Genomic DNA, 11,967 nt, shown 5'->3' on the forward strand with positions numbered 1-11,967 from the left:
CTCAATTACATAGCAAGGTTCTATTCAAAAAAGGCATTATGGAGTTAAAGGATTTATAGGAGTTCACATTCTTAACTAGAAAAAATGACCAGCAACTTAAGATCGACTTTAAATTGTCCAAAACTCTTATCAATGATATTCACAAGGTGCAAGATATTGTTCCTTTCAATCTACAATTAAAACTTTATAGCCCCATTTCATGCAACTTCTTTAAAGATTGGAGGTGGTGTCTAGGTTATAATATTAACAACTTCTCCGTCAAAATAATTAACCTTAAATCATCCTTGCAATCCAAATCTGACGAAGTGGCATGAATCCAAGTGGTTCAACTTGAACATTGCAATGTGGAAATCTAAAGCCGAGGCCAAAGTTCATTTGCTAGCATGGAATGTTATTCATTATAAAATTGTTATGGGAGAATGTCTCACTTTTCCTCCCAACCATTCCACTAAATACCCTTTTTGTCACAAGCTAGAGACTATCAAACATGCCTTTTTGACTTGCAAGCATACTCGACAAATTTGGCAAGCAAGTATTCCAGCCCTATTTAACAAAAAACTAAAACGGATATCAGCTCTTCTAGTACTACACTTCTCATGAAATATGATCTTAGAAACTTTTCGTCAATGCATTCTTCTATACATTTGGAGGATCTAATATAACACTTTTCTTCCGATGGAAGTAATTTTGCATGGGTTACTTTTTGATATTTATTTCAACAAGCAACATTTGCTAAAGTTTTGAAAGAGAAGCAAATCATCAATTGAGAGCTCCAAACACAATTATACCAGAATACAGTGCCAACTGACAATTATAGCTAATTATCACAATGGGCTTCTACTTAAGAAGTTTAATATCATTACTAAAGATCTTGTGCTTTGTACTCTTGGAGAAAAATAATATTTTCTCTTGTAACTTGTTTCTACTCAGAACTATAGCTTTTACTTGTCTAGTTAGTGTAATATTCCTTAATATTCAACCTATGTTGACTCTTTCAGTCTTTTTGGCTTGGAGAGACCACACTGAACTATTTTATTTTGTATATTCTTTTTCTTTTAATTAATATATGCATCTTTTCAAGAAAAAAAAAAGCTTTTGTGTGAAGGGAGGTTATAGTCACTTAAAATAATAGCAAGTAGATAAAATTTTCAAAAATAAATTATCAATTTTCTTAAATATAGTCTTGCATAGATGGAGAACAATACAGACAAGTAGACTTTATAGTGGCGTGTCATTCCTTTATTAACAAAAAAGTAACTAGTTAGAATAGTATACTTATACTTTTGGAATTTAAGATAGTGATTAATGAAATTTCTATATGAAATATTGTATGATCTTGATTTCGAATATCAAATCAAAATGATATGTAGAAAAAATATGTTTAAAATATTAATTTTATAATACTTTTAAAAACATCAAAGGGATCTATTTAACAACTTTAATAAAAAATAAATTCAATTTTTTTTATCATTATCATATACACACATGCATATATATATGTACATGTATGTATTTAAAAAGAATGTATATATTGCGTACATACATACTGTATATGGTGAAAATGGATAACAATAATAACGATATTGAAAGGCTAAATGAATTCAACCACAAAACCCTAGCCTAACAACAACAAAGATCCACCATAACATATGAAGATTACTTAAGACAATGCAAATCAAATGAAATCACAAAGATTATACCATCACATGTCCAATAGGGTTTGAATCTCCATTCTTCCTATCTCCATTGATCTTGCTTGATATATTTGCTCTTAGATTTTATGTGTGCACAAGAGCTCAACAAAGAACGGAAATGTGGTTGCAAGTAGGATCGTAGTGTAGTCAAGTGTATGAGATTCATTAGAATGTATCCTTAGGGTTTGATAATGAAGTAAGCATCTCCTTATATAGAAGACACTATATGAAATGGAGGGATAAGATTGAGAGGTGTAAAAGGAGGTCGGCTATGATTAGAGGGTAGGTAAAAGAAATAATAAAATAATGAAAGGGGTAGGTAGTGTATGAATTAAGAGATAAATGACATGTGTCATGGGTAGAAAAGGTTAATGAATTAATTAAATAAATAAAGATTTATTTAATTAATAGAAGAAGTGGGATAATTAAATAAATAAAATATTTATTTAATTTAGGAAAAGGATAATTTAAATAAATAAATGTATTTATTTAAATGAGAAATAAGGCTAGAAGAGGATAAATGAATTAATTAAATAAATAAAGATTTATTTAATTAATAGAAGAATTAAGCTTAGATAATTAAATAAATAAAATATTTATTTAATTAGACTGGACAATTTTAGGTGTCTACATTTTGCCCCTCTTTGAGACAATGTGGCTTGTCGTGTTGTTTCAAAGAAAATAAGATGAACTGATACAGAGTTGCCCCAGGATGGAATGATTTGCTCCCTCGAGAGATTGGATGAAAATGTCTGAAAAGATCGTAGACAATATCTCGATAAGAAAGAAAGGCTAGAATGGACTGACCGGATAAAGTGACAAAGTCACGGGATAAAGAAGACTGACTCGGGAAACGAAGGCTAGGGGTAGTCTATAAGATAAACCATGGGGGAAAATACATCCTCATTGTCATCTACACATCCACGAGAGCAGATTGCAAAGCGAAAATAGAGCAGCAGCAGTCAGTAGCGATGGCCTTCATTCATAGATTCGACCGCATTCGCTGATTTCAGAGGCCAGCAGAGGCAGGAGAGCCAGTAAGTACCACCAAACCTCCTCGTACTTTGACGCATTTAATCTTGTCATTAATGCATGGTAGATAGAGCAATAAATGCACTTAGACTAGGGTCCAAAAAGTGTCCAAAAACGTCCAGCGCGTCTGCGTTGGTGCCAGGCGCGTCTATGCTCGCGAGGCGTGTCTGTGTTTGTGCCAGGCGCATCTGCGTTTGAACTCGCGTCTGTGTCAAATGCAACCGCGTTTGTGATGGTCAGTCGCGTTTGTGCCAAGAAGGCACGTCTGTGTCGCCCAAGCGCGTCTGTGCAGAGCATAGGCACGTCTGTGTCAATCAAGCGCATTTGTGCAGTCTGAAAGCGCGTTTATGTCAGGTAAGCGTGTTTGTGTTAAGTTTTGGTCTTCTAGGTCAAATCGGTAGTTCTATGATGAACATACGCTGTCGATTGGATAAGCTGCTGAGAGGATACACTCAAGCAGGTCCTCTAGGGAAGACTAGGATAAATCAAGGCACTTTGTGATGAACAGTGAGTACCAAGATAGAGTACTTTGTGATGAACAGGGAGTACTAAAATATGAGCAGCACTTTGTGATGAACAGGGAGTACCACTAGGATAGAAGCAACACTTTGTGATGAACAATGAGTGTCACTAGGGTAGAATGCCATATGCATTTGGATAAAAAGTAGCATTTTGTGATGAACAGTGAATGCCACTATGACTGACATGAGTGATTTGCTTGACTGTAGGAGTATTTGTCGATGCTGGAGTCACAAGAGAGATTCCCATCGACTCAGAGGTTGCGACCTGAGCTGTCCTTCGAGGACCGAGCAGCTATTAAGGAGATGGGATTGAGACATGTTCTATATGTGCCTGAGTTTCAGGCGAACATGGGACTGTTGACTGCGCTGGCGGAGAGATGGCACTCCGAGACCTGTACGTTTCATTTGCCGATGGGTGAGATGACAGTCACCCTGGAGGATGTATATAGGATATTGAGGATATCGATCGATGGGGAGCTGATCCCATACGATCGAGATGGAGACAAGGAGGCCCTGAGACGAGTATTTCAGGACCTAGGATTGGAGATGAGGGCAGGACATGTGGCATGGGATACCATGACAGCCATAGGATTAGCATTACCAGCAGTGGTAGGAGGAGCGATCAGTGGGTTCCTGTGTCCAGATAGGGCGGCACAGGGGTTGGTTGTGGGGTGGGGAGGAGCACTGGAGACACTGGTGACACAGCACACCAGGTATGCTTGGGGACCATGTGTGCTGGCACACCTCTACTACGAGCCGCATCAGTTTGTGTACCACGGATCTGTGGGTTTGGGCTGCAGAGTGACATTGCTGCAGGTATGGGCTTACCAGCATCTGCCAGTGACGAGGCCGATACACTTCAGAGGTGGGGTTCATGGACGCAGTTTTGTTCATTTGTATGACATGATCACATCACAGCCACAGATTGGCAGGCTAGAGCGTTGGCGGCGAGTGATAGATGATATCGACATGGTCATATGGAGACCATACCTGGGCTGCGAGCAGTGGGAGGATGATGCAGTTGAGCTTCCCTACACCTTCCGGAGCAGGTATTTGATTGGGCGGACGCCCTATGTGCTGGAGAGGCAGCTAGTGGACAGGGTTGGCCGACAGTTTGGCAGGATTTAGAGGATGCCATGGGGCTCAGGCATGTATGCACGGATAGTCAGAGATCAGGCACAGTTTGGGCTCTTGTTGTCATATAATCAAGTAGTGACACAGCTGGTAGAGATGATGCCCCTACCCTGGGACATGTGGCCAGAGATTGAGGATGTCGGCATGGATGCCGAGTACACAACATACTGGGCAGAGCATCCCTTCCCACGCTTGACGAATCTGGGAGAGCCATTGGATGGAGATGGGGGTGGGGATGATGATGATGGTGGAGGTGATGGGGGCAGAGGCCGACGGAGGAGGAGGAGAGCAGTTGGAGAGAGGAAGGTTGCACCTCGGAGGGAGGGTGGTGACGAGAGGCAGGCTCGGGTGGTGAGGGGTCGCGGTGGATTGCCGCTATAGGTGCCAGCAACACAAGGTCCCAGACAGGTACAGGTGCAGGGACAGGGACAGAGACAGGTACTAGTACAGGCACCAGTACAGGTACAGGCACAGGCACAGGGGCAGGCACCCGTATAGGGGGAGCCACAAGTAGAGGTGGAGGGGGCTGACCCGGTGGAGGATGAGCTGCTAGAGCTGAGGGAGATCTGCTAGGGCCAGGCAGATGAGATCCAAGAGCTGGAGAGGGAGAGGGATCGGCTCAGGATGAGGCTCAGAGATACTAAGCGGGAGCGAGATCAGGCTATTCAGTGCTATACAGAGGCTGAGACAGCACTGAGGGCCGGGAGATAGGCAGCGGAGGACATAGGGGCAGGATATGCTTATGTCCTGCGGGCAGGGGAGGAGATTGCCTACTAGCGAGATCTCTACTATGGTGCAGTGCCAGCAGATCAGCGGGCGAGGAGCTTCCATAGACCATCGCGTACAGCGACAGCTACGGGAGGGAGCCGGAGGAGATAGGCATCGAGTGGTGGGGTTATGGGTCCTCCACCACCATCAGATAGAGGAGACAGGAGGGATGATCTTGGGGTGGGTCCTTTAGGGGCTCAGATTGCATCGAGGCTAGGCGGCTCCGAGGGAGGGAGTTCATCATAGCCATAGAGGGCTCCCTATGTATCAGTTTTGTACCATTTTTGTATTGTAGACACCTATGGGTGCTTTTGTAGCCATATGATTTTGACATCATTGTATCATGACACTTTATGATATGGATGCAAATATGTACATGATGCAATGCAATATATTTTTTTGTTCTTTTATGTTTGATATGTGTATGCCAATGCAATTGTAAATGTATGTAATGCAGATGAATATGATAATACAAATGTAAATTGTGCTAACGGGTGTTGTGTGCAGGATGTGATGCAGTTGGGATATCTATATGTATGTATGAAATGCTTATATGTGGTAATGCAGGTGCAACTACATGAAATGCAAATGTTTTTGGTGTGTCATTATACTCAGTCATGTGATAGCAGGCTATGCAGACTCGAGAAGGATGATGGAAGTCAATCAAGAAAGGGGGATGAAAGACAGAAGATATGAAAGTGAAAGAGCTTCTGGTGCGTTATCATCATTGAGCTTTATTATGGCAAGTAGGTTATGACAATCGAGGCATATGTTCGACCCAGAAAGTCATTGTACCTGTTTGCATGGAGATAAGACAGTCACAAACAAAGAATGCCCCAATTCACACTAGACTCACAGTGTCCTCATATCCTTGGACAAGTCATAGCATTACTAAGAGACAATCCACAGACAAAAAATACAAATAGGTGACGATACCCCATCCCCGCCTTTCTAGTCAAAGACATCTTGGAGATAGAATCTCTAGTCAAAGACATCCCGAAAAAGCTAAAAGACATGTCACCAAAAAAAAGATGAAATCAAAAGAAAACCAAGACTCGACACCAACATCCATTGTAGTCCTCAAGTTTAGTGTCTCTTGTCACTTGTATAAGTCTTATTTGATTGTGGTCACAATGTTTACTTTCACAGAAAGGATAGATAGCATTGAACCATATGTTGTCTGAGTATGTTGAAAGATTTGATTTGTTGAAGCCCATTGTTGTTGCTGTGTCTCATCTGAAACTGACTGAATCCATGAAACTGATACTTTATTGCGGAGAAGATGAAACTTTATTGCGGATTTGTGATGCAAATGCTGCTTTATTGTGGATTGTGCGTAGATAGACTGAAGGAAGCTGGAAGAAACTGTACTCCTTGAAACATGTGATGCTCTCAGTTCCACACCCATCACTAGACATAGGATTTTCCTTAGCCACAGATAGGATCTGATTTATTATGGATGGAAAGGAAGGTGAAAAGGAAGGTTTATTATGAATGGCTAACCAATCTTGGGTAGATCAATAACAAGCCATGATGGGAATGTGTAAGTTTATTATGAATGAATAGGTTTTGAGTGTGTGCAAAGTGAAAGGATGAAAGTGAATCTTGAAGGAGGAAGGAGCAATGTCTCTACACATGGCGCTGGTGACCCAGTTTTCACCATGGTACTTGCCCAGGGCGCCACCAAAGTGGTTTTCACCGTTGGATGAAATTATTTCTCTTTACTTTTTTTGATTTTTCAATGTTTTTTGTGTCACAAGGTGCCTGTTTGCCAGGTTTTCACCAAGTAACGATTTTTTTTGTTTTATAATTTTTTTTGTATTTTTTGAATTTTTTGAATTTTTTTTGTATTTTTGAAATTTTTGATTTTTTTTTGTATTTTTGAATTAGGATATTCCGAAGAGCTATGTGTAAAACCTGCGAAGGTGCATGTTGTTGATAGGGTCCTCCAAAGGTTAACCTTCTGTAGTTGAGAGCTGATATGCCCCAGATCCATATGCTGCTGTAATGATGTAAGGACCAAGCCAATTTGGTTCGAACTTGCCCTTCTTCTCTCTGTCTTGTTGATTTTTAGGATTTTCTCTGAGAACTAAGTCCCCTACCTCAAATGTGTGAGGCTTGACCTTGTGATTGTAGCTGCGACTCATTCATTGTTGGTAAGCCTTGAGATGACTAAAAGCAGTTTGTCTTCGTTCATCCAGTAGTTCCAGCTCTTGTAAGCGAGACACCCTATAGTCTTCGTCACTGATGATGTTTTGCAAAGAGACTCGTAAAGAGGGTAGCTCGACCTCAATAGGCAAGATGGCTTCAGTACCACAGACAAGTGAATAGGGTGTAGCTCCTGTAGGTGTGCAGACACTTGTGCGGTAGGCCCAAAGTGCAGGATTAAGTTGAATATGCCAATTACGACCAACATCGTCGACTGTCTTCTTTAGGATTTTAAGGATTGTTTTATTAGACGCCTCAACTTGGCCATTACCTTGGGGGTAATATGGTGTGGAGAAACGATGAGAAATATGGAAGCGGTCACAGAGTTCACGAACATCTTGATTTTTGAAGGGACGCCCGTTATCAGTGATAATGGAAATAGGAATACCGTATCGGCAAATGATATAGTTGAGGATGAATGTAGCAATCTGTTTTCCTGTGACTTGTGTGAGAGGCACGACTTCAATCCATTTTGTAAAATATTCTGTGGCAGTGATAATGAATTTATGACCATTGGAAGAAGGAGGGTGAATCTTGCCTATGAGATCAAGTCCCCACTGACAAAAGGGCCAAGGAGACACAAGTGGTTGAAGTTCTTGTGCTGGCGCATGTATGAGGTCTCCATGAATTTGGCATTGCTTACATTTCTTGACAAACTGATATGAATCTTTTTCCATATTGGGCCAGTAATATTCAGTCCTGATGAGTTTCTTGGCCAAGGTAGGACCACTAGCATGTGGACCACATATCCCTTCATGCACTTCCCATAACGCAATCTGAGCTTCGTCACTTTCTAAACATCTAAGAAGAGTGCCATCTAGACCTCACCGGTATAGGATATCAGCTAAAATGACATATCGAGAAGATTGGCGAATGAAAGTGCGACGTTGGTTATTTGATAGATCAGGAGGTAGAGTATTGTCGCGTAGGTATGTGAAAATGGAACCATATAACTGGGATTTGGGACCGACAATGCATATCGTCTTAGTAGGCATGATCTCATATGAAGGAACAAAAAGGTTATCCACCAAGAACTCATAGCGGGTCTCGTTTGGAGGTAAATCAATCAGGGAAGCAATTGTAGCCATGGCATCTGCGGCACGATTCTGCTCTCTTGGTATCTGCTCAAAGTCTATCTTTGTGAAGTGTTGTTTCAGGTTGTCCACCATTTGTTTATAAGGCATTAATTTTTCATCTTTTGTTTGGTAATCATCAGTTGCTTGACGGATGACAAGTTGGGAGTCCCCAAAAACACGAAGTTCCTGGATCTTCCATTGAACTGCAATTCGTAATCCTGTTGTTAACGCCTCATATTCCGCTATATTGTTAGTGCAAGGAAATGATAAGTGGTATGATTTTGGTATAGAATCTCCTTGAGGAGTTATAAAGAGGATGCCAGCTCCTGCCCCATGCTGTGTGTATGAGCCATCGAAGTACAGTTGCCATGGCTTTGCATGTGACATTGTCAAAATGGATTCATCTGGAAATTCTGAACTTAGAGGAACATCATCTATCATGGGAGCATCTGCTAATTGATCTGCAATGGCTTGTCCTTTTATTACTTTTCTATACACATACTTGATGTCGAATTCACTCAGGATCATTACCCATTTGGCCAGTCGCCCAGTAAGTGTTGCTTTATTGAGAAGGTATTTCAATGGGTCTATCCTTGCAACTAACTTAGTCTTATGAGTAAGCATGTAATGTCATAATTTCTGCGAAGCAAAGACCACGGTGAGACATGCACGCTCAATTGGTGTGTAGTTTAGCTCATATCCCACCAATGTGCAACTGATATAGTATACTGCTTTTTCTTTGCCCTCAGCAATTTGTTGTGCTAAGAGTGCCCCCAGTACTGTTGGAGTAGCTGATATGTATAGTAACAGTGGTTGATCTGGAACTGGTGGCATCAGAACTGGCGGATTTAGAAGATAATCTTTGAGCGTCTGGAAAGCCTGTTGACAGTTATCATCCCATTTGAATTTGATGTTTTTATGTACCAGATGTTGAAAAGGATTACACTTATCTGCCAGTTGTGCTATGAATTTTTGAATGGACTGGAGTCTACCTTGTAGGGATTGAAGTTGACTAATATTTCTTGGTGGTTGCATTTCCAAGATGGCCTTAACTTTTGCTGGATCAGCTTCAATTCCCCTTTTGGATACAATGAATCCTAGGAGCTTCCTGGAGGTTACTCCAAAGACACATTTCTTGGGGTTTAATCTTACTTTGTATTTTTCCAACCGATCAAAGACGACTGAAAGTATGTCCAAATATGTATTTCTGTCTATTGATTTGCCCAAGAGGTCGTCAACATAATCTTCCACGGTGACGTGCATGAGATCATGAAAGATAGTAGTCATGGCTCTTTGATATGTAGCACCTGCATTCTTTAGTCCGAAAGGCATGACATTCCAGCAAAAAGTTCCCCACGGACAAGTAAATGATGTTTTGTGTTGATCCTTGGGCGCGATCCTTATTTGATTATAACTAGAGAATCCATCCATCAATGATAACATTTCATGACCCGCGGTGATATCAACAATCAAGTCAATATTTGGCAATGGGAAGTCATCCTTTGGACAAGCTTTGTTGATGTCTCTGAAATCTATGCAAATTCTGATGCTGCGATCTGGTTTACTAACAGGTACCAAGTTGGAGATCCATTTGGGATAATCAATTGGGCATATGAATCCGACGTCGAGTAATTTCTCAAGTTCTGCTTTGACTAGTAATGCCACTTGTGGATGCATTTTTCTTAATTTCTGTTTTACTGGTTTTGCCCCCGGTTTGACTGTCAAATGATGCATTACCAAATCCGGATCTAATCCAGGCATATCAGCGTATGACCAGGCAAAGTTGATTTGTCGTTCTTTGAAGAAACTTATGAATTTTGACCTTTCAGACTCTATCAGTGACTGAGCTAGGAATATGTTGTGTGGAACCTCTTCTGTACCAATGTTTGTTTTGATAGTCTCTTCTACCAACATGGATGACTTTTCCTCATATGATGCTGGGAGAATATCGAGCCTTCCATCTTCAGGTGCCTCGGAGAGGTTTTCACCCTCAGATACGTCCTTTCTTTTTACTTTTTTGGGGTTAGACAACGCCACAGTGTGGTTTTCGCCATAAGACCCTTGATTTGTTCTTATTTTCACATTTTTGCGACTGGAAGGTCCGACACCCTCACCAAAATATGCCACGCTATTGAGTTCTATAGTGTATCCCGCTTTATGGTCTCCAGGAGGAAGATCAGCCCGTATCCCCAGATAGTCTATAAAAGCTTCATCGTTTTGGAATGTGTCAAACTGTGCAGGTCCTTCATGATCCCAGTCAATGAGTTGGTGGTGAACAAGGGGAAGGCTGTTAATGTCTTCGAAGTTAGCAGGGCTAAGAGTGAAGATGCAGTTATATTCGGGTATGTCAAGGTAATTATCGAGGTCATCGATGGCACTCTCCTCAACAGTCTCGATCACGAGCGAATCCAAATTATCCTCACTAGTAGTGCATTCTGGGACAGGTGTTCTCATCCTATGTGATTTCAACCTAGAACCTTGAGACAAGGACTGTGTGGAATCCTCATGGGTTGTTTCTTGACCAACTCTGAACTTGTTATAAAACTCCTCTTCTTCTGTGGGTTCATCTGGCTCTCTGAATGTCTCAGTGAGCTCGTAGTCACTGGAAGACTTGTCGGAACCCCATTCCCATTCGTTGGAATCTGTGGAATAGCGATCCTCTTGTTGAATTTTGGCAGCTTTGATTTGTAAGGCTTCTTCTGTCCTTTGGGTGTGGACCTTGGAAGTTAAGAAACCAAGTCCTTTCGAGCATTCCTTCTTGAGAGTCAATTCATGTTGTAAAGGTTCAATGATGCCTTCCTTTCGTAATCCTAGAGGGCTTTTTCCATCATACCCGAATTTTTGTAGAATTTTGAAGCCTTTGCCATATTTCTCACATGGTAGATTGATGTGATCTTGTGTTTCCTCTTCATTGTCTCTGAAAAACATTTTGTATAAATCTTCCTCTTCTAGTTCACCCCATCTTTGAAAGGTAGTAGGGTGCCATTTGAGCATCATGATGGAGATTTGTTTGTTAGGGTGTGGTCTTCCATATTCTTTTGGGGAACTCATGACTTGTCATAAGTACATGGTCTGATTTAAAGTATATTCCCCCATGCCTTTGTCCTGAAACTTGCCTTTAAGCTCACCTTGTTTTGATGCCGAAGGTTTTAATGACTTCGGATCAATGTATGCCGACGAAGGAACAGCCTCACGATTACTAGGAATGATGGTCTCATTTTTTGATTTCAGGTTATTGCAGTATATGAATGGATTAGGATCACCGTTAACTGTTACTTCCACCCCATTATGAGGAAACTTAATGCATTGCTGATATGTGGATGGGACTGCCCTCATTTCATGAATCCAAGGACGTCCTAGCAATATGTTATAAGTGAGATTTAAATCCAGGACTTGACAAACCACATCCTTTGTAACTGGCCCAACTTTGAGACGTAAGATGACTGTACCTTTGGATGAACGCTCTTCATCATCATATGCCTTGATAGTAATTTTGTTTGTAGAATTCACAGCTTTGTCAGAATATCCCAATTG

The sequence above is a fragment of the Cryptomeria japonica genome, chromosome 9 (genome assembly GCF_030272615.1).
Source record: "Cryptomeria japonica chromosome 9, Sugi_1.0, whole genome shotgun sequence".
In the NCBI taxonomy this organism is placed as follows: domain Eukaryota; kingdom Viridiplantae; phylum Streptophyta; class Pinopsida; order Cupressales; family Cupressaceae; genus Cryptomeria; species Cryptomeria japonica.